The 23,821-nt window shown below is 41.7% G+C and overlaps 1 protein-coding gene and 1 long non-coding RNA gene across 29 annotated transcripts in view; one reads left to right on the top strand and one right to left on the bottom strand.

Annotated features, from left to right (window-relative positions):
* Positions 1-12,054: 12,054 nt before the first annotated feature.
* Positions 12,055-17,567, bottom strand: LOC125433101. 3 transcript variants are annotated; one of them, XR_007244592.1, is made up of 4 exons: positions 16,879-17,564; positions 16,078-16,778; positions 13,912-14,058; positions 12,055-12,332 (listed from the first exon to the last, which is right to left on the bottom strand). It is a non-coding gene; the product is annotated as an uncharacterized LOC125433101 (long non-coding RNA). The 3 variants fall into 3 exon arrangements; XR_007244594.1 differs by having other exon boundaries at positions 12,055-12,328; positions 16,078-17,567; XR_007244593.1 differs by having other exon boundaries at positions 16,078-17,566.
* Positions 17,568-17,602: 35 nt separating this feature from the next.
* The window catches only part of ADGRL2 (adhesion G protein-coupled receptor L2), a 236,883-nt gene continuing 230,664 nt past the window's right edge, over positions 17,603-23,821 (top strand). For 5 of the 26 annotated variants that reach the window (XM_048497461.1, XM_048497464.1, XM_048497462.1 and 2 more), the window contains exon 1: positions 17,603-18,906. The gene's annotated coding sequence lies outside the window, so the exon portion shown is untranslated. The remainder of the gene's footprint in view (positions 18,907-23,821) is intronic. The other 21 variants (XM_048497470.1, XM_048497448.1, XM_048497452.1 and 18 more) reach the window with 10 other exon arrangements.

The following is a 23,821-nucleotide window of genomic DNA, read 5'->3' as shown; positions in this document are numbered from 1 at the left end:
GAGAGGTAATGAATAAATAAACTCTATGGCAGGCCCTGGGATATGATATGATTTCCCACAATTTCTATCTGTTTTCTATCTGTCCCTCCTTTGCTACCCCCCCAAATGGCAGTCAATGGCAGTCAAGCCTGTAAGCTACACTTGTTTCCTTACTTTGCCTCAAAGTAATGCTGCCTGTGCAAGGCTGTTTCTGCACAGTCCAAATATCCTGGGTTGAGCAAATATCCTGGTTTGGTCAAGAGGTTTGCATGGTTCTCAATCCTAAAGCAGGTTTGACTTGCAATATTTCCCTCACAGTTCCCTCATAAACTAGTATGGTTCTTCGGAATTCTCTCAGCCCCACCTACCTCACAGGGTGTTGTTTGTGAGGGAGGAAGGGAAAGGAGATTGTGGCCCTTTCCCCACTTACCAATTGTTGTGCTGAATGATGTGGGGTCTAGCGGCACTCCCCACTACAGGGGCGGCGATAACGCAGCCGCCCTGACTCTGCCACTCTCGCGCCCCCTCAGCGCGGGTCATTTCTGCCGCTGTTTGGAACAGCACCTTTTGAGTAACCCCGCACGGAGTGCATGGCAGTGGGGAAGCCCGGGTGGTTACCCCGGGTTTCCATTTTCCTGCCGCCTGATGACGTGGACCCTCCCGTCCAATCAGGGCATGGTGGGACGTTCGCGATGTGGCGGGAATTTTTTAAAATTTTCAACTGGACGAATCCTCGACTATTTGTGGACACAAGATGTCGACAAGATGTGTCCACAAATAGTCATGGATTTGTCCAGTTGAAATTTTTTTAAAAATTCCCTCCGCATCGCGAACCTCCCGCCATGCGCTGATTGGACGGGAGGGTCCACGTCATCAGGCGGCAGGAAAATCGCGAACGCAGCAGTCAATCAGGACACCCCCTGAATGGATCGTGGGGAGTCCTGCCTGGCTGCTGCGTGGCTGCCAGCGCTCATTTATGAAGGGGCGGAAGCTATGGTGGGGAACATGACCCCGTGCTGAAAAGGTCCCGCAGCAGACGAAACCAGTAAGTCTCCACGTTATTTTTAGAGTGGGGAAACGCCCTGTAAGTCCCTTTGAGTCTCCTTACAAGAGAGAAAGGGGGGATATAAATCCAAATGCTGCCACCGCCTCCTCCTCCTCCTCCTCCTCCTCTTCTTCTTCTTCATCATCATCTTCATCATCATCATCATCCCAGGTTTTTCAGAAACCGCTAAAATGTTGATCTTTTCCCAAAATCCTGCATTGAATTGCTTCCGTGCAAAGGCCACAGGAGCAAAATTGATTTATTTTTCCCAGCCCGCTGCCTGATCTCCCTGCCTTTCATCATGCTCAACCTGCTCTCACTAAGTGCCGGCTGCTAGCGGAGCTGCAGCCACCCAGTCCTGCAGCTCCTGGCTCACATTCCCAATAGGATCCTGGGTGGGGAAGCGCCTGCCTGGCAGGATGTTCTCATTCCATAACAGCCCCAAAGACCAGTCAAATGTTATTTGGTATATCAGGAGGCAATTGAGTGTCTCATGCTGTGGTTTCCTGCACACCTTTAAGTGTGGATGAGACATAGTGGTCTACCCAAGATTGGTCAAACGTTTTTACTTTGTATAGCACAATGTGCTTACCATGTTGCTCACTACACTGACTCCTTCCCAAAGCTAGATTAAAAAAAGGGGTGTGTGTCCTGTTGGTTTTTCTGCAGTTGCTGTGGATCTGTCAATCAGAAGCATTGCCTTTGGGATGGAGGGAAGAGCCAATCAGAATGCAGCACACCGGGGATATTCAAGCATGTGTGCTGTATCTACGTTGTAAAAACAAAAAAAGTCAGGCTCGTGTGAAAGAAATTGGAGTATTTCCTCTCGGTCTTATCTCAACTCCTTCACAGAAATGGGCACCCATGCAAAGGGAGAAACCGGATAAAATAGACCTGGATTGTAAGATACCGATTGTAACCAGGTATAATTGTGCCGTGTGGAATTGTGCCCAAGAGTTACAGAACAATTGTTGATCTTTAACCTGAAGCATGTTTTGTTGTGTATGCCTGGTTTCTTTAAGAAAAGGTTCCTCTTGACTGTCAGTTAATTTAAAAACATTAAAATTAATTTATGCCTTAGGAACAAAAAAATGCTGAATGAAATGATATTCATTTTCCTGAATCTATTTAAATTAAAAACATGAGCCTGTGCAGTTTGGGGGGAAAAAACTTTATCCACGGTTAGAGTGTTTGAAGCCCATCAATCTCTCTAACCACACAGCTAATGTGTTCCTTCTGTTTTCTTTGAATGAAATCATCATGAGTGGTTAGATGTTGATTTAACATAAAACAAATGGAAATGGGTGTTTCCTTAGTCATGTGCAGAATTTATTTAAAAGAAAAAACAATTAGCAAGTATTATATGAAAGTCGATGATTTTGTTATTAAATAATTCTTTAGACCAGGAATCATTATCATTGATTTCTGTAGAAAACCATATGCATGCCAAATATAATTCTTGGGAAATTGTGTTTACCTGGTGTATTTTTTTAAAGGATTACAATATCATCTTTCAAAGTCTGAATTTATAACACAGAAGTCACTTCGGACATTACATTTAAGTGTTATTTCAACTTGCAGAAGTGCTTTTTGCAAGTGAATCGCCTGTGTGGTGAATGAGCTGTGAACACATGGATGTCAGCTGTGTCAATTTCTTTGATTTCCTAATGCTGTGGGCATCACAAAGGTTTGCTTAAGTTGAAATCTCAGACAGAAGTACAGAAAGACACCTGAGAGTGAAAAGCAGCCAAATGTAATATCTGACCCAAGCCCAAAACAATTAAGGAAGGAATTAAAAATAACACCCAAAACAGTCTTGTTTGAAGACAACTTCTCTGCTCATCACAATAAGTAGAATACACTTCTAAAGAGAAACAAAAATAATATATACAAGATATCATTTAAGTTTATGAAAAGGACAGTGCTGAAATTAGTCATATCAGATTATGATTCAAAGTAGATTTCTGTAGAGTTGTTGTACAGACAAGTGCAACTTGAAAAAAGTAACACAACAGACAAATGAGGTACAAGGAAATAATTAGAATCTACCAAAACTGTTGGCATGGAATTACAAATTAGAGAGAAAAATGGAAGATCAAAGGATGGGTGTTACAAAACTGTTAGAGATGTGATATAGGTGGAATGAAGAAGGAAGAAAAAAGAAACTCAAAACTGACCCCTGTAACTGCTATCAATTAGACTCTGCAAATGCACCAGGGATATGAAGAATGCAACACCTGCTCAAAAAAGGTAATGGTACCTAATCTGATCTGGTATTATAAAATAATTGAGATTAAAATATAGCAGAAGAACAAGTATATCACTGTCAAGCCCTGAACTCACGGCTGGATTATGTTAAATACTGTATGAACAATGATCCCATCTAAAACTGGGCTGAAGTAAGGAGGAAAAAAAACACTTTAGAAAAGAGAGTGCCCATCTAGCCAAGCAGGGGCAGATCTACATTCTGTTTGAAGGAGGACAAAAGTACCAAATGACATCCCCCATATATTATACACATATTTTTCTTTATACATAGATATATAATCAAGGAATATCATATACATATTTGATTAACAAATCTTTTAAACAAAATTGTGTTTACACTTTCATTCTGCTGAAAGTGTGAAGGGTGAAAGAAAAAGTCTTCTACAGATCTGAACAACCAAGCCTTTTTTTAAAAAATTCATTTTTATTTTATTATGTGGAATACATATAAATTAAGTCATTCTGACTTAGAATGGTTCTAGTAATAACAGAGTAAGATCTACCACATCTATTAAGAACTATGTAGTTTACATATGTAATACTTACACAAGGATCAGTATTTTAAGATTTTGGTACACAAATACATTATGAAAATACAGATATAAATGTGCGATAATAATTGTAAATATATATGTAAATAACAATAATAAATAGATTAATAACAAATAGATTAATAATAATCAAGTTATGCAGATCGTAATAAGGTTCTATTTTGAGGGTCAGAATTGTATAGCTATTGCAGTAAAGGATCCCATACTTTATAAAAAGGGTCGAGGCATTTTTTGTGAATAAGAGTTGTCAATTTGTCTGCTGTTCTGTAGTCCTGTATTTTTAATGGCCATTCATCATATGATGGCAATTCTTTTGTTTTCCAATGTCTGTTGATATTGCAAGAGAACATCTTCTGGAGATTTGGATCAGTCATGTGTTTAGGTGTTGTAATTTAGTTTTCTTATTGAATCTAGGAGGTTCTCACACAAGAATGCTCAAAATTTCCAGTTTATTCCCATGGCTAAGAGTAAACTATAGCAAAGAACCCAAATTGCTTTCTGAGCATAGTGATGTTGAGAGATTTGGGCATGAATGTAGGGTAAAATAAAATCTTTTCTGTTTGCTTTCTATGGTGTTACTACATAGTTTGACTATGTAAAGTCTTACTACCACAACTAAAAAAACTGGTGACACAAATCATGAGAATAATGAGCGGCATTCTTCAATATCTTGTATTATGCCCATTCATTTTCTTGGCATAGACTGTATTAGTTCTACACAATTTATTTGATTTAAAAGCTTACAACCATAAGTGAATCTGTTCGAGGATATTGAAAATAACATGATTCTGTTCTGGTTTTTAAGTTCTTGTCAATAGATATGGACACCTTTTCTCAAACCAAGCTTTGTGTCTTTGTACAGATGGGCCTAACTTGAGTTGACCTATACAGATTGTCATAATATGTAATTGTGTAATGTAGCTTGAATCTTGATGAGAAAAGCTGAAATAAAACAAAACAATTATACTGACGATCTCACAGAAAACAGAAGCTTACCGTTGTGAATGTGGTCCTTCAGTAAGCAGCTAAACCTGTATGAGCTCAGGTAGTGCCAGATGTCCCATACATAATGGGAAATACACAAATACGATGTTGACATAGTTATATTCTGATGTCACATAATCTCACTGTGAGGGCACATTGACCAATTTCAAACAATTTCACTGTGAGAGTCACTCTGTTCTCAAAGCAGGACTTGCCTATCACAATACAATACAGGGAACACAAACATCATACAATAGAGGAGGATCCAGCAAAGGAGCAGGAAAGGAAAACCAAAGAGTTCTACCAGATTGGGGTCAGGCCTGAAAAGTCATACTCCTGATTGAGAACAGACTGAACTTTTATTGATCATCTTAGAGGCTGGTGCACACATTACAAAGTGCACAGATTCAATCTGGAGTTCTCACCCTGAGTCATTATCACTATTCCCAATTACCATGCATACCTGATTTGCATCATGATTTTGGCAACATGGAGAAGAAACTTCAGAACCCTACTATGACAATAAAAGGTTGATGAATGAATGACTTTAGTACCCCTCTCCAGCCCCCTGCCAATTTTCCCAGCCTGTAATAGTATCAGGGTACTCTATTAGACTTGCTGGGGAAACACATAAGTACACTTGTTGGGTCACAAATAGACCAGACAACACTTCCAAGATCAGGAAAATGGTAATAGGAGAGAGGAGGAATTGATGGTAATGGGAGAGGAAAATGGTAATGGAAGAGAGGGGGAATTGAAAATGGTAATGGGTGCATGGGGGAATTGATGAGAATCCACAACTCACATGAACCCAACTTCTGCATTCTGTAATGTTTTTTGAAGTGCCTAACAGAAATGCTGTTGAGAAAACTGTTATATCTTTCCAGCATTTCAAAAATACTAATAACTACTACACAGGACCTTAATTTGGATGAGGTATGTGGCACAGAAGAGAATAGATTTAATCCTTCTGCTCCCATGGTTTTGTTAATCAACCATAAACCAGACTCCTGCTCCATTCTGGAAAGGTGGGGGGAGAAATATAGGCATTCTCTTTTTGCCCAGGAAGAAGGGAAGGGTTGAATTCAATTGTGCATGTATAGTTAAATCCCTTGTTGCCATAGGCAAGTCTAAATTGGGAACCAAAGAAGCAGTTGTCCATCTTTCCTAAAATATTGGAAAAAACCCAGTCATGGATCTTCTAGTATCACATCTGTTTTGGCTTATATACAACCTGTAATTTAGGTCATTAGAAAGTGTTGCTCATTTAACACAAGATTTTTCCTTTGATTTTGATATATAGTTGAAGTTTTCCAAATATGTTTGAATCTGCCATTGGGATAATGATATCTACAATAAAAATGCTTTTCAAACACAAATCCTGCATGGTTTCTTTGATGTGACTATAGTGATCTGGGGGCCCATGAATACTCTCAGTTATTGATTTTGGGCAAAGCAAATGTTGCTGAATTTATTTCCAGATCTCAGAGGTCTGCAGTTCTCCTGCTGTCAGGGAAATAAATACTCCAGTTCTTAAAGCTACAAAAACTCTCACTGGATATGTTGCTACTCTAAGCAGTTGCATAGCACCAACGGGGCAGGGAGGATGCAAAGCCCCGGGTGCGCGCTTTAGTAGGGGCGTTCCGGGGGTGTTCCAGGGCTGTGGCAGGGCGTGCACATGCTCCGGACGCAGTCTCCCCTCACTCCACCCCTGACCCTAAGTAGGGAGTTTTCACTTTATTTGAGGGAATTAGCTAAAGACAGAGCATGAAGGGGTAACTGGGATCAATAACCTATGCATACTAGGATAGCCCTGGGTGAAAATTCTCAAATGAGCAGGCAGTTGTATAATTTTGGTTTTATTATAGAATATAGTAAAACAAGAAATATCTTTTAAGCAATGAATATGCACACACAAAGACTACAACAGCTGACTAAGAGAAATGGAAAGAAGTTGGATAGGGTTTCAGGGGTGGGTGATACTTCGCTGTCTTGAAGGGACATCTGGGGAAAGCAGTGTTAGGAGGAAAACGTCCAGTGTTTTCAACAGCAAATAAAAAGCCCACATGCAAGTGAGGTTTGTGCATGGACCCAGTACACAAACACTCTGAATGGCTGAAGGACCAATATTTATACCTCAAAATGAGAGTTTATGTCTGTTTATGTGCCTGATTATAATAATTTTTTTAGTCACTTTCCATCTGATTGACTGTATGATCTAGTTTTGCAGTAGATTGAACGAAGCACTGCTCTGTCAGAAAAATGGCCTAGATCCATGGTGGCGAACCTTTGGCACTCCAGATGTTATGGACTACAATTCCCATCAGCCCCTGCCAGCATGGCCAATTGGCCATGCTGGCAGGGGCTGATGGGAATTGAAGTCCATAATATCTGGAGTGCCAAAGGTTCGCCACCACTGGCCTAGATCATACTTCCTGAGAAGGGTGAAATCTTAACCCTCCATGCTCCAGATATATAAAAAGCAATTCTAAGGCCTTTATTATTTCATGTAGTGACATGAAACATTTATTTGTCCAGTCAAACCAGACCAAATCTAGACACAGCATTCTCAGTAAGACCTGTTCCCAGAAAAAAAAGCATATTTGGATCAGATTCAGAGATGAGTAGGATATCAATTATTAGTTACCATACTTGCATGCAGATACTGTATATACTGGCGTATAAGACTACTTTTGAACCCTGGGAAATCATCTGTAAAGTGTGGGTGAATTCGCCTTATCATGAGGTACTCTTATATGTGATTATATCCCAAACTCTATAATATTTAACTGGAAAAGTGGAGATTAGTCTTATCATGTAGTCGTCTTATCACTTGCTTGGTATATACGGTACTTGTAAACATGTCAGAAAACACTTATTTGGGATTAGTACTGGCATATCTACTGATAGTTCTGGCAAATGCTTGTTAATCAAGATGTTCAGGTTTTAAGGTAGCAATACTCTTTGTGGACTGCTTTGAGTTTTCTCAGGCAGACAGTACAAGGTCCCTTCTTACATTCTCCAGATCCTCTGGTATTATGTTGGGCAGTCTGCCACTATCATAGGCTTTTCTCACAGGCAGTATTTTGGGGATGATGAGGCAAGAAAATTTGGTAACTGACCCAGAAAGATTGTGAGTATGCACCCTTCAGTCTATCATAGAATTCTGAGTAGTGTTCAAGATTCCTTGGCAGACGATACAAACATTTATTCTTTCATTTAGCAGCAGCTGTTAGAATCGTACTCGCTCGTTTATGGAAAACAGACAGATTACCTACTCTAGAGATTTGGAGAGACAAGGTACAGCATCTACGTGCTATGGATCGGACAGTGTACCACATTAAATGACTACCCGATGAGACATATAAATACAAATGGGAACCTTGGACTAATTATATTAACAACATCGATGATACTAAGATTACTAACGATACTAATGATACCATTGATTACTGAATTGTGTCAATAAAGCGGTAGAAATTATAATTTCTCTTGGAGGAAGTATAAGAAAATATGGTTTCCATTGATTACCTAATTAGAAAAGAAACATAATGAAATGTAACTTAGCTTAATGAAATGTAACTTAATGTTAATAATATATTAATAAATTAGTAAATAAGCAAGGATACAAGAATAAATTTTGATAGTTTAGTGGTTTTTTACTTAATTTCGTTTGTTTAAGATTTGATAAAGAAGTTAACTTTAGATTAGCAGGAAAATTAGAGTTTTCTTTATGAAAAACTTTTATTTCAAATTTTAAATAAGGTTAAAGTAATATTTTCTGGTATTAAAGCAGAAACCAATTATATATGGTTAGGTATGAAAAAATAATTTTTATTACATATATTTAGTAACAATGCTACTGTTATTGATTGTAATGGATGATTTTGATTTTGTGTTTATGAAAATTTTAATAATTGTTTAAAAGATTTCTTGGCAGACTTGAGGGGGTTTTTTTTGGCAGACAAGTTGACAAGAAAAGTATTCCCTAAAGAAAGTAAATTTGAAAACCGAGCCACTGCCTTACCACAAGAAAGGAGTCATGTTCATGAATTCAGTAAATTGAGTAATTTGATAGAAGTGGTAGGGGGAATACTTCCTGTGCAGTGAAAGATGAGAGACTAGGTAAGACTGTGTATGCAGTTGAATTTATCCTACTTTGCCTACATCCTTGTGAATCATCATAGAGGAGTGAGGTTCTGCATAAAATCTTATGCTCAAGTTTTCTAATATGATCTTGCCCTTCCTACATTCTTATCTTGTATGTGAATTAATTCATGTTGTAAATTTTACCTGACATATTAGGACCTATAGTATTATGGTGTGAATGGAGTAACTTCCAAGACATACAGCTTAATTATTTTATAGTGCTTTGGTTTGCCATCTTGCAGGTATCTTGCCATATCTGCTAGAATTATAAGAAGCTGATGCTTGCCTATATGTCTCTGAGAATGCTGTCACCTGGATTGGTCTGCAGATTCTGGTTGTCTTAGAGACAGGAGTTTGGCTCTGTTAGTCATTTGCTCTGGTCCAGTTCTTGCTTGCATTTAACCTTCAAACCTGAAAAGGATTTTGGTCCTTCCTAGTACCAGCATGATAATCTACTTTTATTTTAATTTTCTAGTTATATGTACCCTGTGCTTTTTTTAAAAAAAATCATAATTTTATATCAAAGACTATGCCAAGAATCCTCAATCTGGGAACTTGGATAAACTGTGTAAATTAAGCCAATTTGAATATATTTGCTTTGCTTGCTATCTGATTAGTAGAACTTAGCACCTCACTTGCCCTATTCTAGCTGCTGAGACTTTTCCAAACACTGTTTACACACCTTCAAGACTGTATCCTTGAGGGCCAGAAAATTAAAACAGAGATTCTTTCTATTCTGTACTTTGTATTCAGTATCAAATCCCATGCTTCCTAAATATACAAACACCTTTGACTATAGCCCTGAGGTATATCTAATTCCAGGCAAATCACTTTAATATTTTTGTTCAAATGGCAGCACATCTAACATATTCTAAAATGTTCCCTCCCCTCAAAGTAGCAGCACATCCTCAGCAATTTCATAGCTGAAACACTGTTAAGCAGAAGCAATAACGTTGTGTGGCTGGAACTGGGAGGGCAATTTTGTCAGATAGGTTCAATCGTTTTTTGGAAATGCATTCTTCCCAAGAATGCAGCTGTCAGTACAATTGGTTGAAAATGTTGTCAGGTACCCTTTCATTAGAGAGCCTATACACAGCAAAGTTGTATACAATTCCTTGGGAATCATGGCAATAATCCATAACGATTGGCCATTAGTCTTGAAGTGTCTTATCCAGTAGAGATATGAATAGCTCCAACTCGTTTGGCCAGAATTGCATGTATAGTAGTCATACAGGCAAAAGGAAAATGTTACAAAACCTACTATTAAATAGAACTGTGTTAGAGAAAGTTGGGTGTTTTTTTAATTTATCTTATGTCAAGCATACCATCACAACTGCCTTGAATCTAGTGTCCACTGTGGTATGTACCACATGAGCTGCTGTGTTTCTGTGCATTGATACCATACCCTTTCAATTGTTGTGGCGTTACTATATAGGTTCTAAAAAAGTGACAGCCCTTCTGAATTGCACCATGGTAATCCCATGACAAAAATGCATTCAGAGTTGATTATGGAACATGAAGAAGGGTTGCAGCGTCCATCCACACACAAACATATGAAGCTGTCTTTTACTGAGTCTATAACTTTCAGTACTATCTACTCAGACTGGCAAGGTCTTCAGCAGAGGTCTTTCACATAATCTACAGAAACATTTTTTTAAAGTGGAGATGACAGTGATTGAACCTGGAGCCTTCTGTGTGCCAAGCAGATGCACTACCTCTGAGCTACGCTTCCTCCCACACACCATTGTCACTTGCATCACATGTCCAAAAGTAAACACGTGGATCATTCCATAAGGAAGCATGCTGGATGAATGCAAACAAAGCAGCTATGCAAACTGTAAGCAAAATATCGACACATTTTTTAAAAAGCATTCACATAGTAGTGTTAGTTACTTTTTCACATAAGCAATGTGACATGTAACCATTGGCAGAACTGGGAGAACTGGGGGAGCCATAGGGAGCAACTAAGACAGGCACCATTCACCTGGGTCACATGGGGGACCCTCTCCCCCTAAGCCCTCAGCCAAACCCTCCTGCTGAACTCCCCCTGCCTCCCCATTGCTAAATGCCGCCACCACCTCATCACTGCCCCTGCACTTCTCCCAAACCTTTTCCTCCTCTGAGCAGGGGTGGCCGGCAACATACTGGGGGGGGGGGGTGTTAGGCCAGGTAAGCTTCCAACCCCAGCGTCTTGCCAGCTGACACTGCTCAGAAGAGGAAAAGGTTAGGGGTTTTTTGTGTGTGTGTGGTGGTGCAGCAGCAGAGGTGCGCGGGGTGGGGGAGTGTGGTGGCAAGAGGAGGCAGTCCGGTGGCAGTGGTGGTAGGGGCTGGGCATGGTGCCTGGAGCAAGCCCTGAACACCATTTTGTGGTGGTATGATACTGCATGTAACACTGGCACGTATGTAGCTACAGTGATATCTTGCACGGATTTGAACTGTTGAGGGGTCAATGGATTGGAAGTCAGTGGGCAAGTTTATGTTGCTTATTGCTTTCCTTGGCATAACAACCATTGTATTCCTTGATGGTCTTCTATTCTAATACTAGACTGGGCTAATCCTTCTTAGCTTCTGAGATCCCACAAGATCAGGCTAGCCCGGGGCATCCAGATCAGAGCCTGCAGACACTAACCCTCTTTAAAAAGTTGATTTAATTACATAAACATGGAAAAATCATTGAGAGATACAATTTACCAATAATGTTAAACTATTCTTGGTGTCACAGTAAAAATAGTATATATATTTACCGAACATGTGGGATATATAAAAACTGACTTTTTAAAAGCAGTACTCCCAGATTAATTTTTATTGCTGCTATGATCTTCTTAACTGGGATTTCATCAACATCTAGGAACTCAGGAAAGATCAGAATAATCCAGCCAAAGTTAGATGCTGTTAGGTTGCATTGATTTTACATGTTTGGTTCTCCCACTGAACACAATATGATCTAAAAGTGCTTAACTATGGCTGGATCCTTTTTAGCTATTGTTTCTGCTTCCAGAGATATACCGAAGTGTTTTATGTGGGGAGAAATGTGACTAGTCAAGTAGCAAATACTTGTGTTCAGAGCAGATTTTTTTAAAAAAAATGTTTATTCAGATAAAACTTTCACAGTGAACTAAATTTTCCCTCACCCAGGGAACACTCTTTCTTTCTTTCTTTTTTTGCAGACAAGGACCAGATAAGAAGGAATTTCTCTCTTTCTCCAAGCAAAAGAAAAACAAACACAATAATCCCTGTTTATTGTTGAAAGGTTGGTGACCCAGTCTTGCTCCCATTCTCTGACTGCCCAAGGTCAGAAGCAGCCCCTATATCAGTGAACTCCCTTTCCAAGTCTTTTCATTTGCACAGGCACCTACCTTTGGAAAGAAGAAACATATTTTACCAAAAAATGATAATACTGAAAGAAGATGAATCCTCTCGTGTGCCTATAGAAGTCTCTACAAGAATAGCATTTTTGAATCCTTAAAACTTATATATTAATTCAGCTTGGTACAGAACACCTTTCAATTTCATTTCTGCAATATGAGCTGAATGTTGGACATAAAAATACTTTCACCATAAGATCAGTGTAATGTAGTGGTTAGACCTTGTTCTAAGAGATTCATATCTGAATCCCCATTCTGCCATGGAAGTTATCTGGGTAATTGTTGGTCAGTCACTTTATCTCAGTAAAACCAATCCGACAGGGATGTTGTGAGGATAAAATGGAAGACTGCGAGGATAAAATGGAACACAGCCATACAGCCCGGAAACCACACAGCACCCCAGTGATTCAGGCTGTGAAAGCCTTCGACAAAGTTCAGATTGACTACTACAAGAGAGAGATTTAGATAGGGGTAATGCTTACTTTAATTATGATACTGCTCATTTAGAGTGCAGGCCCTAAGGCATATAAATCATCAATTTGATTATAGTAAGGTGAACTGTAGCTGTAGGTAGCAATTGTATCATACAGAAGAGAAAGCAGCACAATGCAGAGGTCACTGCAGATCAAGAGTGAACTGAGTTCTAGATCTCAAGGTTCTGAAGAAAAGCTGGAAAGCATCATATGGTATCTTTTTTTAAAACAGGTCTGTTACCTGTGAGGCTTGCAATAGTAATAGAACTTGTGTGTTCTGTAAAGGTACCATCCCATTATTTTTCCATGTGGTTATTTCTTATGTTCTCTCAAGTATTAGCTGTTAGATTTTCTGTTACACAGTATTACTCTACGGTTTGCATAATTTATTCTGATACAGTTTTAACTGCAGCATTTGGATTCACTAGCTAACAGGTGTTCAAAGGAATTTAATGGTTTAGTAAATTCCTAAAAAAAAATCTTGCCAATTTTTTTTACTTTCTGCTTCTCCCTCTGAACTACAGTCCCCAGAATTATTGAGAAAAGGTAATGACTATGAATACTTTTGGTTCCACCCTCCTTTTCCTTATCCTGTCTCATATTTTCTCCCATGGTGATTCAAAACTGTAAATCAAGTCTACAGGGGATGATATCCTCCCGAATACCTGTCTTTTGTCTTAGTCCAGGTGATGAAGGATTTTTTTTCATCTCTACATTATTTTACCAGCTGTAGGAAAAATAGGTGATAGAGAGGATTTGAACTTTCATTTTGTTTCAGAATATTATATACCTAGTTTAGGTAGGCCCTGGATAATTCAGGCTAGTGCAGTCTTGTCCAATCTTGGCAGCTAAGCAGGGTTGGTCTAGGTTAGCATGTTTATGGGAGGCCACCAAGGAACTGCAGGATCATGACACAGAAGCAGGCAATAGTAAATTGCTGCTGAATGTTTTTTGCCTTGAAAACACCACAGGATCACCATAAGTCACCTGTGACTTGATGGCAACAGAAAAAGTAGATAAAGAGGCTTCAAATTAGAAATCAAACTTGAACATTTTCACAAATGCTTATAGAAGTGTAAAAAAATGAAAACTCTGACCTGTATCGGTTATATGTTCTCCAGTGGCTTCACTATGGCTTTCAGACAATATTCTGACCAAGCCCAAATTATCTGGCCACAGAGACTTCAGAGACAGGATGGCCCATTCTTAGCGTAACTGTTTCAATACAGTCTGTGATCACGGAGCTGTGAAAAACAGTTAACACATCTGTTATCTCAATGCAAGAACACACTAGAGGATCACTGGCACAAATGGTATTATACAGCAATAAGGAATAGCATTCTTGTCTTGAGACCTCATAGTTACTCTGAAAAATTAGTTAGCTAATTTTCAAGGTGGATGATAACTTTTAGACAAGGAATACCTTCCTTAACCGCTTCAAATAACTACATGAAAAACTGCTGTTTTATGCTGTGAAAATATTATGGTTCATTATATACTTAAGCATGGAAAGTCCTTGATGCCTTCAAGTAAGTAAGCTTTTAAAAAGCTATTTTATTTTCACACAGTAAAATCCTCTGTTGTGCCAACAAAGCCAAAGAGGACAATTAGAACTTTGAAAGTTCACAAAATTAAACAACTTTTCAGCTGGGTAGTGATGCATTTATTTTTTCTGACAATGGAACTAACAGCCCTTTTCCCCGCTCTGGTGTGGACTGCATAACTCACTTCAGAAGTGTGACCCTAGGGCAATTTGTGGTGGCGCAACAGTGTTAATACAGGAGGACTGGCCCTGAAGCTGACATAACTCACTCCAGAAGAATGACCCCAGGGCAATTAAAGGTGGCACAACATAGCTAATATTGAAGGGTTTTAAAACACCAGTTTAGGTCTTGCAGTCATTACAGCAGAACAGGACACGGTCAGGAACACAGGAAGTGGTTGTGATATGGTTCTAACACTTTGACTCAGGATTGCAATTAGTTTGTACCCATGGTGTTAATGCACAGTCTTTGACTTGAACATAGGGTACCGCTAAGGCTGTTCTGTGGCAGTGGTTCTGAAATAATTCTGCAGCACCAGCATTTAGTCTGGTGTGGGATTTTTTAAACAATCCATCAGCAGTTCACTAACACAGTTCTGTGGTTTGGAAGTTATGCCACTCAGGTGTGAATATTACATTAAATGTACAGTTGTCCTTGAAAATAGGAATGGTGTGCTTGATTCTCTGCCCCTTTCTCCCCCCCCCCCCACATCTTAAACAGCTTCCTGTGAGTTGGTATTACTGTGTTCTGCAATCCCCCTTTGCATTATTGGCTGCAATTGGAAAAGGAGAGCAAGCAGAAAAACAAAAAACATGAGAATGGTTTGGGAAGTGAGATCCTTGATTTTTATTCCCTCTAACTGCTTGATCTGACATATAGCTTCCAAACACAAAACTGTGCCATGCTGCAACATGGCTAAGTTAGACAAGATGTTCTAGAGAGGGAGAGGATTGTTAACTGTTTGGTTGCCATTTCCACTGGCAGAACCAAAAATGACCACAAAAAAGAACATGGTTTGCCTCAACTAATCCTGTAGAGTTTTTCAAGGCAAGAGAAGTTCAGAGATGATTTACCATTGCCTGTCCCTGCTCAGTGACCCTGGTCTTCCTTAGTAGCTTTCCACCCAAATACTAACCTGGATCATTCCTGCTTTGCTGTCGAGATCTCTTAAGATCAGAGTAGCCTAGATTATCCAGATCAGGGTGTTTGTCTCCTGCTCTTATCTGTATTGTATTCATATATGCAGTGTAGTGTATTCATATGATACAAGTGTGGAACCCACAAGGATTTACAGATGGGGAATTCCCAGTTTCCCCACTACCACTACTGCCTCCTCCCTGGAAGTCTCTTTTTTCCCCACCTACCAGCAAACCTACCTTTCTCTCCCCCCCCCCCTCAACTTTCCCTCCCAGTGGCAGCCTCTATCCTGGAAAATGTTGCCCAGTTGCAATGGGAACCTACTGGGACTTAAGGGATAGTCCTTACTTTGGCCTATATCTCCCTCCCCACAGGCTACTCTTTCCCTTCTCCTGGCAACCATTCCATGATTTTATCTTTCCTGTCCACCCAGCTATTATCTGCCCCTATCTTTAGCCACGTTTACTATTTATTTACTCATTTATACAGTTTCTCCATAATAAAGACAAAGCAGCTCATAGCTCTCCCTTCCTCAGTGAGAGGTTACCCAATAGCCTTCCACAGCAGGGTAGAGATACAAACCTGGGTGTCCCAGATCATAATCTGAAACTCTGACCAGTCACACTAGCTTTTGTTTGGCAGTCACTGTTGAATAGCGGTAAGTAGCTGGATCTGCCAGTAGTTGATACCAAACCTGGCCCAGATCATTCTTCCCTTAAGGGTCAAAGCAACTCGGGAAAGGGTTTCACTGACAGATAATCCCCCATATATATGCATATATTTAACAGTTCTTTTTTTTGTGTGAACACGGGAGTTTTCTTAGGATTGTAGAACTGCCTTGCATATTCATGGCTCCAGTGTCCAGGTTTCAACAGCCACAGATTTGTTGAGAATTTAATATACTGAATATGTGCAAGAACAGACACAGTTCCAGGCCAAGTCTCATCAAACACTTTTTAAATGTGTAATAAATATATATTGCACACTACTGTAGATTAACAACACACACAGCTGTCCAGCAATACCAGAGAGGTACATCCAATAAATCCTGTGCAGATAACTTGAAAATTGTTCTGTTGTCCAAACAAAATAACAGCATCTTGTCTTTTGCATGGCGAGGGAAGCCCCTTTTCTGTAACTAACGGGGTGTAACTGTGAAAAGAAACCAGAGGAGCCAGGAGATCATCAGGTGAAATTTACATCCTCCTTGAGATTGTTCCCCGGCGTTATTTATCTTGCCTCGACACGCGTGCTTTCATGCGGCCTGCCGCCGCCTCCGCTTGCTGACAAGGGGGAGAGCGAGAGCGAGAAGTGTCGTCAGGAAATGTGCTCAGCGAACAAGAGCAAAGCTATTTCAATGTAAGGAAATGAAGGAAAACAGACCTTACGAAAAGACCAAGGAGCTCCAGAAAGTCGCGCTCATTTGTTTTCGCGCTTTCCTCTCCTCCTGTTTCAACGTCCCTGCGAGTTGATTACACGCTCAACAGCTCCACAAAGTCGAGTGAATTATGTGGAGGCGTGCGAAACAATTGAGGGTGGGGGAGAATGGCGGCCGGGGTGGCGGCGGCGGCGGCGGCGGCGGCAGGGAAGCGTTTCGCGGCGCACCCTCCAGAGTTGAACTTCGAAAGACTCCCCGCCGGCTCTCCCTTTCCTTCGACCAGCCACTCCGGCTGCGCCCTCCCCTCCCCAACCAGCCCGGACAAGCGGCTGCCGCGGGCAGTCTCGCGCACACAAAAGAATAAAAAGGGAGCGAGCCGGCGGCGAAAGTTTGAGGGGCCGGCGCGGCCCGGGTTGGAAGCGCGCGCGCACAGGCAGGCGACTCAGCCCTCCCTCGAGCGAGACGCCCGCTCGGCTGCAGAGCCCCACTCGGCTTGGGACCCCCTCCCCTCCCAGCCAGGATGGCGCCCCGTGGGGGATCCCCGAGATGCCGCCGGCTTTCCGGCTCTCGCTCAGGGGTTGCCCCATAGCTCGGGGGCTCCGTTGGCGGAGGTGATCTATAGCGCCTTGTTGGCTGCCGTGGCCACTCCATGCTGGAAAGCCCCCCTCCTCCCTTCGGCCGCCCCCTGCACGCCCTCTCCCCAAAGCCGTGCCGCCGCAAGCCGCTCAAATGGAGTGGAAAATGGCCAGCGGTGGCAGATCGAGCCTTTAGATTATCTGCTCCGCGTCGGGTACTTAGCGCTCTCTAATCGGCTTTTATTCGCCGGAGGCCCCCCCCCCCCCCACTTCCCGGGAGGAAAAGAAAGACGAGGGGGAGGATTTTTATTCTCGGGGAGGTGGGGGTCCTTTGCTGCTGCCGCTTCCATACACGATAATATGTTTATATGATTAGCCGAGCCCAGGGGTGGGGAGCCTGGGAGGCAGAGAGGGGTGGAGATTGGAGGAGGAGGCTCGGAGGTGGCTCCAGTTCAGAGGAGTGGAGAGTCCGTGTCAGGACTTCGTAATCCCCAGTCACAGAGAGAGGTGCGTGAACGAAAAGGAGCTGGCAATACAATTCAGTGGGAATTTTCTTTCTTTTTTTCTTTTACTCTGAGATCCCCCCCCTCCGCTTCGCCTCCTCCCCCTCTCCCCATCGCTTCGAGTGCGGTCAGCTTCGGCTCCCGATCGCCTTTCTCGGGGCAACAGCGGCAGGGAAGCCGAGAGGACGAGCGCAGCCGAAGGAGGGCTGGAAGCGGAGCCTGCCCGAGGCCAGCATGTCACCCGGGGAGACGTGAACGAAGGCAAAGAGATCGACCGAGAAGGGAGCTCTTTTTGTCGCGCGTGTGTGTTTGTGTATATATATATATATATATATGCGGTGTGCGCGTGTCTGTGCATTGCGATAGCACCCCTTCCTCCGACTTCGCCTCCCTCCAGAGCATATAATCCGAGTTGATCTCGACCGCTGCCGTCGCCTGGCTCGCTCCACATCTGAGTTGCCTACCGAAAGACTGGACTCCTAGTGCGCTTTCGTTGCCACTGGTTTTTGCAACCCCCCCCTCCCCCGGACTTTCTCGTGGGTGGGTGTTGCATTGCCTTTGCTGGTCGCTTTTCTCGTCGGACGGCGCAGAGCGCGTTTGGAAACTGCGGGGGGTGGGGGGAAGAAATGTTGACTTAACCCCTAACGAAGCCTCTCGGCTGGCTGGGCTTGCTTGGAGAAAAGGGAGGAGGAGGAGGAGGAGGAGGAGAAGCCGCCTGCGGGTGGACGCTCGCTCACAGCCCGGCGATCTGCAAAGGCGCTCTGCCCAGCCGGGCTCTTGTCGCCCTCCCGGTGATTCCTCTTCGTCTCCTGGCTGTTTGCTGCTGGCTCCTTCCGGGCCACGATCCCTGCCCTCCATTGCCTCGCAACCAGAAGGCGGCTTTCTTCAGACCCCATTTCCGGGGCACCCCAGATGTTAGAGAGACCCTGGCCCAGCGTGGGCTGCAAATCCAAAGGTAAGGGGGTGGGGGAACCACTTGCAGTACCTGTTTGCTCACTTCGACCGCCCCCCTTTGCAGGCGAGGGAAATGGTTGCCGGGGGGGGGGGGGTGCGCAGCTGAGATGGATCCCTACCCCTTTGTTTTCTCCGGGGAAAGGAGGGCCAAGCGTCAGAGGTAGTAAAAAATCGAACTGATTCCCTTCCCATCGCCTCCTTCTTCCAATTCATTCAGCTCTCTCTGCTCTCTACCATCACCTTCAAAAAATGCAATATTGCGCGCTGCCTAAATCAGAGTGTAAGTGGGGCGGGGGGGGGGACACACAGGAGAAAGACTTTGGGGGTGGCAGAACAGCCAGAGGCGGGGGAGGGAAGAATGGGGGGGGGGGAAGGTTCTCCACGGCCCCTTACCTTCCAGCCCTCCCTGTGCCTTTCTCCTGCCGCTGGGGTGATAGTTAATGCTGGGAAGTCGAAGAGGGCTTTCCTAGACGAGGCGGGGGAAAGGTGACCTGAAAACGCAATCAGATGTGAACCGGCGCGGGGGTTGTGGCCGTCCTTAAGGCGTTTAAGGCGGAGGCGAAGGAGGAGGCCCCGGGTTGCTGTAGAGGTTTTTTGTTGTTCAAGGCCTGATCTGATGCAAGGAGAAGGAAGGTTCCGAGCTAGAGTGCCAGAGGAACATGCTCGCTGGAATTGGGACATTAGGTCAGTGCCTGGGATGTTATGGGATGCGGGGGCGGGGGTAAGATGGCGAAGAGTTTGCCTCCCAGCAAAAGAAACTCTTAGATTTTCCGGGGAGGCTGAAGAAGCCTCCTTGCGGATCTAGGAATTTTTTCTGCCTTGGGATGAACCGCCAGCACCTCAAATATTTGATGAGTGGGAAGTGGGAATTGGAGTACAGTGGGAATTGGAGTGGGAATTGGAGTACAGAGAGGTCTGCTCAACTTTCTCAACGTTGCCCTGTTGTAAGGGCATTTTTAAAAAAACTTCAAATAGCCCATATTGGTTTGAGTGAAATTGCCCAGTCCGAGCCAAAAAAACACACAAGGTGCCTGTAATAGGCTTTCAGCCTCCTGTTGGTCTGCGATACTTAACACCCCGTTGATACTTTAACTCGAAGGACTTTTTACTTGGAAGTGCCCCACTGGCTTTTATTTCAAGTCAAGCGTGCCTGGGTTTGTGGATTCAGTTAGGAGTAGAAGTCCAGTTTAGATTGAGTCAGGAAAGATTCTCTCTTTCCAACTAGGTTTGCTTGATGTGTGTGTAGTTCTCCTTTAGCCCATGGAAAATGTTGTAGGGGGGGATCTTTTAAGAACCCCTTGGAAAAAGGAGTAGACTTTTAGGTCCAGTATTAGCTGCAAAAGCCATCTGGATCCTGTTGAAGAAAGGCAAGTTTTTCTGTTCTTCTTTGGCTTGTTCCTGCATTCTTTGCTTAGTTAACAGTAAGGCAAGCTCTCTTCTCCTTGGATTCTTCAGCCTGGTAGCTAGTTCCATTCATATGTCTGTCACTATCGGTATGCTGGAGGCCCCACCAAGTATGTTTTCTGCTGAACTCAAGTTGTACATTGAAAGGAGAAGTTACTTCCCTTGAGTCAATAAGGACTTGTTGCACTTTTATATTCACAAAAACTCCAGGAAGCAAAGCAGGAGGATGCCTTTTTGCAAGAAGCTTCCAGATAAAAATGAATATCTCAGTTGTGGTCTAAAGAAAAGGTTGATGCTACTTCTTTTGGTAGAAATTAAGAGCCACCAGGAGACCGTGCTCCAAAAGTGTATGTAGCGCATTGAAGATGCTTTTAAAAAGTATTTATGGGTTTGGGAAACTTTAAAACATATAATTAGTAAGACATTGTTTTTGTAAATTTAGATGAGGGTGTGTTTTATTCAGTTCTTGTAAGAAGAAAAAGCTCTATCTTCTCTGGGGGTTCAGGTGTTGGGATTTTTAAAGTTTGTATTCATGATGATCTTGTAAAATGCTCTGGGTTTTCACTTTGTAATGACTAATGGTATCTTGTAAATCTACTGGTGTTGGTGGTAGGGTTTGGACACAGATGGTTTGGCAGAAAGTAAAGATATTGCCTCTTGGGCTTCAGGTGTGTGTGTGTGTTTTCCTTAAGAAATTGTTCCTGTGGCTGGTGGAAAGAATTCTGCAGAACAAATGTTCTGTTGTTTGGTTTCTTCAGACACTCTGATTCCCTCCCTTTTGTTGCCTGCCACTAAAAGAGGTGCCATTTCACATCATTCTGCACAAATTGTTTGAATTAATGCAAGTGTGAATTCGTACCATTTGAAGGGGGTATTAGCATATCAAAGGTTTCTTAGCTTTCAGCTCAATTGAGAAAACTTCAGCCTGTCTTCCATTTGCTTCCAAAGCAGAGGCCCAAAGGGCAGTGGGGAATTGTAAAGGGTAAAAAGAGGAGGTGGATTTGGGTTATGTTTCTGAACTTTTACTGTTTTGTAATTATGCCAGGGAAGAACATAGTCTGTATGCTGCAGGGCCCTTGCAAACGGCCAAACAATTATATTCTATTGATTAATGGTTTGTTCTGAGAAAAAGGGTGACCTTTTTTTTGTGGCAGCCACTGTTGCATAGTTTCTGGTGTCTCCTGTCTGTTCTGTTAGTGGGATTTGCAAGGCCTTTTCTTCTACACTCATACTTTGGCTACGGCCTACACATTATTGTATTAGGAGGTCTGAATGGAAAAGAACTTCTAATTACTTCAAAAATCACAAATGAATCGTTGAAATAAAAGACCCACTCAGCCCCTTTGAAGTTAGCACACATATCTCTTTAATATGTAATACTGGGATAATAGATATTTTTTCCATAGGTTGTGTTCTTTTTTGATATTTGAAACTCTCCTCTGAATATTGCTATGAGTTAATTTCCAAATAGGATAATTAAAGCAACTTCCTGCATAATTAAAAAAGTACTTAATGAGTTTTGCATGGGTTAGTGACAGTCAAGTGCTTTATCTTTTTGTTGTCATTGTTACTGTTTTCATTGTGAATGTAATGAATATTCTGAAAATAGCTGTAACCAGGACTGACAACATCAGTCTGGTTGCAGAAGAGTCATCATAGCATTTAAAGAAGTTGCTTTCACATTTTTGTAGTTTTTGATTCTTTATCTTCTGTTTTTCTTAAGTTTGCAAAGAGATGTGGCTCAATCTATCCTTTCACTATCTTTAAAAATAAATTTCATAAACTGATACCAGGATACTGCAAGTCTTCAGTATGCTGGGTGAGCTCTTTTCCAAATGTTAGACTTGTGTGTGTGTGTGTGTGTGCGAAATTTAGTAAGTTTTATTTTAACAAAGAATGCACTTTCTTCATAGCATTGTTCGCTCAAAGTAGGCTAGTTAAAAGAAACTTAAGTATCATAATGACAATTACGTCGATATGTTTTGATCAGATCACTAATAAGTTATTACTTCAAGAACCTTGACCGCCACAGATACACTGGCGAAAATTATGTCAGAACTGCTAAAAGGTGTCTGCCAACAAGATTCTGAAATGTTCTTGACCCATTCAAAACAGCAGAGGTCTCAAAAATGCTTGTTATATGGGTTTCAAGGTTGTTGCTTCTGATTACAGCAGTTCCTTGATAACTGGAACTAAAAGGAATTATTCTGACCCCCTAGACATAAACCCCCTCAGCTCTAGCAACGTGTTTTTGGCAGCCAGAACCAACAATCAAAGCTTTATAAAGAAAGTTGTGTGTTTTGTAAAACTGAATTCTCCCCCAGAGCCATTAGAGATAACCTAAAAATTGTCTCAAAGAAGGTTGAATTGAAGTGCATGTGATGGTGATCTGAAAATCTGACCAATCTCTAATGCTGTAAAATACCACTGAAGGAAGATGTTAAAGATTTCATAGGACAAAATTAGATCACTTAGAAAGCTGCCCTTTTCAGACATAGTGGCTTATTCTATGTTGGCAATAGAAACTGAACATAGATGTTCAGATTGTTCTGGAGGCTACTAGCTGGAGAACTCAGGATATTGAATCAACGTGGTGTAGAACAAACCAATTACTCCCGGTTTTGACTTGAGAGATTCCAATAAACATTTTTTCTGTTTGACTCCCCTGATCATTAATAGACCAACATCAAAGCAAGCACCCCAACTTCCAATATTATAAAAACGAAGGCAAAGATATAGATCTTTCATGTAGGCTTGGAAGTCTTAATTTAAGGAAAGCAGTTGGGGTTTTTATTGCAGCAATTTTCACAATCAGCAAAGACATTAACACCAGGCTTCTGGGTGTTTTCCTTCCTTAAAATGAACAAGAGGAGAGCATTAAAAACAAAGTTTGTTTAGCGGTTAGACACTTTAATAGCTGTTCCATATTTGTTTGTCCCTTACAGTCATGTCAGGAATTGGAATTACTATGATGAAATCCCAAAGATTTGGTAAGAAAACACTGTAGAAAGCCTGATGTCATGTGTATTTGAAAATAACTTACTGAAAAGTGATCTGCCATCTCATCTAGTTGGTTAGTGTTTAATTTGTTTTGTATAGCATATATTTTAATTGCCAAAAATGCACATGCAGAAAAACTAGATAGGATGTACTGCACCTGCTGGCAGTAAATTCTCCAAAAGTTTGATTAGGAGGGAAACCACTTAATTAAATCTTGTTCAAGTTGTCACTGAGAAGTGGGTGTAGACATTACAGAGACATGTAGATTGAAGGTAGGAAATGGTTAGGAAATTATTGCTGATTTTTCCCATTTTTAAAAATAAGCTTTTATAATCGTGAGTTTTCTTTAGAAATGAAACTTTTAATAAAATAAAGGGTCAAACAATATTTTTGTTGCTTTTTTGTATATGGGGGAGCTGAAGCAAGAAGTTTTAAAACTTGACTGACTTTACCATATACAAAAAAAGGAGTAATAGTTGGTGTGGTAGAATTTGATGATAACTTAAAATTAA

Source organism: Sphaerodactylus townsendi, linkage group LG05 (assembly GCF_021028975.2).
Source record: "Sphaerodactylus townsendi isolate TG3544 linkage group LG05, MPM_Stown_v2.3, whole genome shotgun sequence".
NCBI lineage: Eukaryota > Metazoa > Chordata > Lepidosauria > Squamata > Sphaerodactylidae > Sphaerodactylus > Sphaerodactylus townsendi.
This window is presented reverse-complemented; position numbering and strand designations above follow the sequence as displayed.